General features: G+C 44.4%; 1 non-coding gene across 1 annotated transcript; it reads right to left on the bottom strand.

The window, feature by feature from the left end:
• Nucleotides 1-1802: 1802 nt before the first annotated feature.
• Nucleotides 1803-1997, bottom strand: LOC126520269 (U2 spliceosomal RNA). The gene has a single exon (XR_007596967.1). It is a non-coding gene; the product is annotated as a U2 spliceosomal RNA (small nuclear RNA).
• Nucleotides 1998-5887: the final 3890 nt, after the last annotated feature.

The following is a 5887-nucleotide window of genomic DNA, read 5'->3' as shown; positions in this document are numbered from 1 at the left end:
CTTAACACTGTTTAAAAGGCTACACGCTCTCCGGCGGCCGCGAGTCGATTTCTTCCCATCGTTCTGGAGACCTCTATGGCGCACGCCAGCGTGTTTATTCAAACCACGTAAACATTTTCATATGTGCGCCGTTTTCTTGTGACAGATGGTAACCATAACACGCTGATAACTTGACGAAAATGAACTTGCTTTTACTACTTATGACATATCTATGAGGATGTATAAGGCGTGGATGGACGATAATGCCGCATTTTCCATCAGCAGCGTCTCCCATTTTTCTCAACAGTGCTCCCAGTAAATAAAGTTATTCTTTACCCAGACTGCTCTACTCGAAATCTCCGTTCCCGAACTGGTTGTGATCTGTTTCTTCGATTCATTCCGGTTCGGATTCAGTTCCAAAATGGCGGAAAAAAGACGGGCTCAGTTCAGACACGGTTCCTGCCAAAAATTCGGGTACGGTTACGGTTTTGGTTCAGCACCCCGGTGAGGGCCACTGCTCGGCGGTGCATTCAATGCAAGTACGCAAGAATTGTAATCATTGGCACTCAATGTGGGCTCTACCCCGTCGAAAGCGAAGTATTAAATTGTAGCAGTCAGGCATTTCTTGTTTCGAAGAGCAATTAAGTTTGGTATATCTCTCGGCAGGTTAACTACTTCGTAGAAACAAGGTTTGAAACCTGGATATATACAAAAAGTTTTTAGACAATTTAATTCTATTATGTTCGAGAATTCGTTATAGCCCATTTCGTTATAACGAAGTTTCACTGCAGCATGTATTTGTTAGTATTTTTACCTTACCTCCTAATTACAGACACCAAATCTGAGTTCAAGGTTAACACGCTAAATTTTCCAAAGGTGCTCCCTCCGTCATGAAGTTACCAATGTGTGATAGGAGACAACCACAAAGGGTTAGAAAGGTTTCAGATATGTAGTGGTGTGTTAGTAGTTTTATTTACAAAAAAAGTTATTTGAATTCTTTGGCAACTTTGACTCATCATTCGTGCGATTATTCAGGCTGTATGTTAAGCGTAGCTTTAACGCACATATCCGTTCTGTGGCCTTGCCTATGTTAGATTGATGCTATGTTGGGCTGTAAGAAATATGACAGGCATTGGTGCTGCCGGTATAGCCAAGCTTTTTTCATAATTGCGAAGCTTAGAAACATTCCCATTGATTTGGCCAATGAGCAGATAGCACAATAAACTCAATTCCTTCATATTTCATGCTCCAATGGAAGGTTGTTTTGTGTTTTTAAATGCGTGTGTTTGCAAAACAACCATACAACAAGGACTTTAGTAATATTGTTGCTGAAGTCCTTGGTATTATTCCATTTGTAAATCTCGATAAGTGCTGACAATGTAAGTAAAATGGCCTTGCGCTTTCCCAGATCTTTGCATATGTGTATTGTATGCCATTTCCAGCAGGCTCACTGAAACTATGCAACATTTCATTGGAAAATAATATTCGAAAGAGACCCACCATCTGTATTGTAATGAAATGAGTGAACTTTAGCGTTCGGAGAATATTTAAATCTCCCTCTTCGTGCTAGCGCTTACCCTGACAATAGTGCTCCTTTTGTAAATTGGCATGTTCGGTAAATCTTGTGGTCACTTTTTCAACTACTCCGTCACCCAGTGAATAATTGCTTTTTGATAAAGTTTTAACGTGCTGGAGGTTGCAATGAATGTTACAAAGTCCTGACTAGGCATGTTCCTGGCACTTTCTGAGCGAAGCAGCATATAGCTAGCTCCTGGAAAAAATTGCGTTTGTCTATCGAGCCGTGTAGATCGAGAATTTTCCCACAGTCATAGGACAATCCAGAAGGTACTGCAGTACCGGGCCGACGCACAGCGGAGGTCAAACAGGATTTGACCACTACGCCAATTTGGAAAAAGTAAGTTTCATATCTTACTTTCAAATAGAACCTCTATCAGGTATTAAGCTGGTAAGAACAGATACTACACTTTGACCCACGTCTGCCATGTCTACGTTGGCATCGTCCTCTTTGTCGGCCTTTCAAGCGCTTGAATATCTCCTATCCTTTCCATACGCTCTCCCGTAGTGGCGGTCCCGTGAGGGTGCTGCCCGCCAGAACCGCGAGGCTCAAAGAAATGCGAACTGTCCATGTGGTCTCGACCCAGGGAACTTAGAACTTTTCCGCTGAACAACGGACAGGTTTCAGAGGGAGCTTGTGTGGAATCAATTTTCTGTGGCCTGTGTTTTGTGCGACCGCTTGTAGTTTCCGGCCGACCTCACGATAATTACTACACAGGAGGAAGTCGACTAACGCACGGTCGCCTTGTCTACAGGGAAGCAGTGTGCTCCCTGGAAGTACGGAGAGGTGCGTGTTTGTTCTGCGTACCGTCATTGGTTAGTAAAAGTTGTCACACCACATTCTGCGAGGTGCAGCGGTGGCGTAGAGGTAGAACGCCCGCCTCGCGTGCAAGAGGTCCGTGGTTCGAATCCCGGTGCCGGCAATTTTCCACCGGATTAAAAAAATTCGCGTGATGATAAAATTGCACAAACACGCATGGAGTGTGGCCTGATCCCGGTGACCAGAACCGGTAACACACTCCCTCACCAGAGCAGGATTGGCCACCCCGGTGCAGTACTTGGCCTAAACCTCCTATATGAACACATCAATCAAACCCCGGCCCTCAGTCTCCAGCAGCTGCGAAGCAACTGACCATGGCGGTGGTCAGACCTGCGACGCAGCAAAGGGTGCTAAGAATCACTGGCTCCGGACAGGCCGCCATTGGAATATGAACCTGGCAACGTTTAACGCTAGAACGTTATCTAGTGAGGCGAGTCTAGCAGTGCTATTGGAGGAATTAGAGGGCAGTAATTGGGATATAATAGGGCTCAGTGAAGTTAGGAGGCCAAAAGAAGCATATACAGTGCTAAAAAGCGGGCACGTCCTGTGCTACCGGGGCTTAGCGGAGAAAAGAGAACTAGGAGTCGGATTCCTGATTAATAAGAATATAGCTGGTAACATACAGGAATTCTATAGCATTAACGAGAGGGTGGCAGGTCATGTTGTAAAACTTAATAAGAGGTACAAAATGAAGCTTGTACAGGTCTACGCCCCTACATCCAGTCATGATGACCAGGAAGTCGAAAGCTTCTATGAAGACGTGGAGTCGGCGATGGGTAAAGTGAAAACTAAATACACTATACTAATGGGCGACTTTAATGCCAAGGTAGGCAAGAAGCAGGTTGGAGACAAGGCAGTGGGGGAATATGGCATAGGCACTAGGAATAGCAGGGGAGAGTTATTAGTAGAGTTTGCGGAACAGAATAATATGGGGATAATGAATACCTTCTTCCGCAAGCGGGATAGCCGAAAGTGGACGTGGAGGAGCCCGAACTGCGAGACTAGAAATGAAATAGACCACATACTCTGCGCTACCCCTGGCATCATACAAGATGTGGACGTGCTCGGCAAGGTGTGCTGCAGTGACCACAGGATGGTAAGAGCTCGAATTAGCCTAGACCTGAGGAGGGAATGGAAGAAACTGGTACATAAGAAGCCGATTAATGAGTTAGCAGTCAGAGGAAAAATAGAGGAATTCCAGATCAAGCTACAGAACAGGTATTCGGCTTTAATTCAGGAAGAGGACCTTAGTGTTGAAGCAATGAACGACAATCTTGTGGGCATTATTAAGGAGTGTGCAATGGAAGTCGGTGGTAACTCCGTAAGGCAAGATACCAGCAAACTATCGCAGGAGACGAAAGATCTGATCAAGAAACGTCAATGTATGAAAGCTTCTAACCCTACAGCTAGAATAGAACTGGCAGAACTTTCGAAGTTAATCAACAAGCGTAAGACAGCTGACATAAGGAAGTATAGTATGGATAAAATTGAACATGCTCTCAGGAACGGAGGAAGCCTAAAAACAGTGAAGAAGAAACTAGGAATTGGCAAGAATCAGATGTATGCGTTAAGAGACGAAGCCGGCAATATCATTACTAATATGGATGAGATAGTTCAAGTGGCTGAGGAGTTCTATAGAGATTTATACAGTACCAGTGGCACCCACGACGATATTGAAAGAGAAAATAGTCTAGAGGAGTTCGAAATACCAAAGGTAACGCCGGAAGAAGTAAAGAAAGCCTTGGGAGATATGCAAAGGGGGGAGGCAGCTGGGGAGGATCAGGTAACAGTAGATTTGTTGAAGGATGGTGGACAGATTGTTCTAGAGAAACTGGCCACCCTGTATATGCAATGCCTCATGACCTCGAGCGTACCGGAATCTTGGAATAACGCTAACATGATCCTAATCCATAAGAAAGGGGACGCCAAAGACTTGAAAAATTATAGACCGATCAGCTTACTGTCCGTTGCCTACAAACTATTTACTAAGGTAATCGCAAATAGAATCACGAACACCCTAGACTTCTGTCAAGCAAAGGACCAGGCAGGATTCCGTAAAGGCTACTCAACAATAGATCATATTTACACTATCAATCAGGTGATAGAGAAATGTGCGGAATATAACCAACCCTATATAGAGCTTTCATTGATTACGAGAAAGGGTTTGATTCTGTCGAAACCTCAGCAGTCATGGAGGCATTACGGAATCAGGGGTGTAGATGAGCCGTATGTAAAAATACTGAAAGGTATCTATAGCGGCTCCACAGCCACCGTAGTCCTCCATAAAGCAAGCAACAAAATCCCAATAAAGAAAGGCGTCAGGCAGGGAGATACAATCTCTCCAATGCTATTCACAGCGTGTTTACAGGAGGTATTAAGAGACCTGGATTGGGAAAAATTGGGGATAAAAGTTAATGGATAATACCTTAGTAACTTGCGATTCGCTGATGATATTGCTTTGCTTAGTAACTCAGGGGACCAATTGCAATGCATGCTCACTGACCTGGAGAGGCAAAGCAGAAGAGTGGGTCTAAAAATTAATCTGCAGAAAACTAAAGTAATGTTTAACAGTCTCGGAAGAGAACAGCAGTGTACGATAGGTAGTGAGGCACTGGAAGTGGTAAGGGAATACATCTACTTAGGACAGGTAGTGACTGCGGATCCGGATCATGAGACTGAAATAATCAGAAGAATATGAATGGGCTGGGGTGCGTTTGGCAAGCAATCTCAGATCATGAACAGCAGATTGCCATTATCCCTCAAGAGAAAAGTATATAATAGCTGTGTCTTACCAGTACTCACCTACGGGGCAGAAACGTGGAGGCTTACGAAAAGGGTTCTACTCAAATTGAGGACGACGCAACGAGCTATGGAAAGAATGATAGGTGTAACGTTAAGGGATAAGAAAAGAGCAGATTGGGTGAGGGAACAAACGCGAGGTAATGACATCTTAGTTGAAATCAAGAAAAAGAAATGGGCATGGGCAGGACATGTAATGAGGAGGGAAGATAACCGATGGTCATTAAGGGTTACGGACTGGATCCCAAGGGAAGGGAAGCGTAGCAGGGGGCGGCAGAAAGTTAGGTGGGCGGATGAGATTAAGAAGTTTGCAGGGACGGCATGGCCACAATTAGTACATGACCGGGGTTGGTGGAGAAGTATGGGAGAGGCCTTTGCCGTGCAGTGGGCGTAACCAGGCTGATGATGATGATGATGATGATGATTCTACGACAATACTTGGGTATGTATACTCCCCAGTGCCTCGTCATCCACATTGCCTCATTATACACCCCGGTGCCTCATCGTATAATTCTTAAGATGTACGAGGGATGTCTTACCTATTTGTGCTGATGAAGCAGTTAAGTGAAATGAAATACGTATTTGAAAAGGCTTTTTTATAATAATGGCATTGTATACATAAAACAAACTTCACTTGCGTCGCCCTGCATTCACTGAAACCCTCCTACATTGCTATAAGGATTGCGCTCCGAAGGATAACCGATTTTTGATATT

The sequence above is a fragment of the Dermacentor andersoni genome, chromosome 5, assembly GCF_023375885.2.
Source record: "Dermacentor andersoni chromosome 5, qqDerAnde1_hic_scaffold, whole genome shotgun sequence".
NCBI classification, from domain to species: Eukaryota; Metazoa; Arthropoda; class Arachnida; order Ixodida; family Ixodidae; genus Dermacentor; species Dermacentor andersoni.
This window is presented reverse-complemented; position numbering and strand designations above follow the sequence as displayed.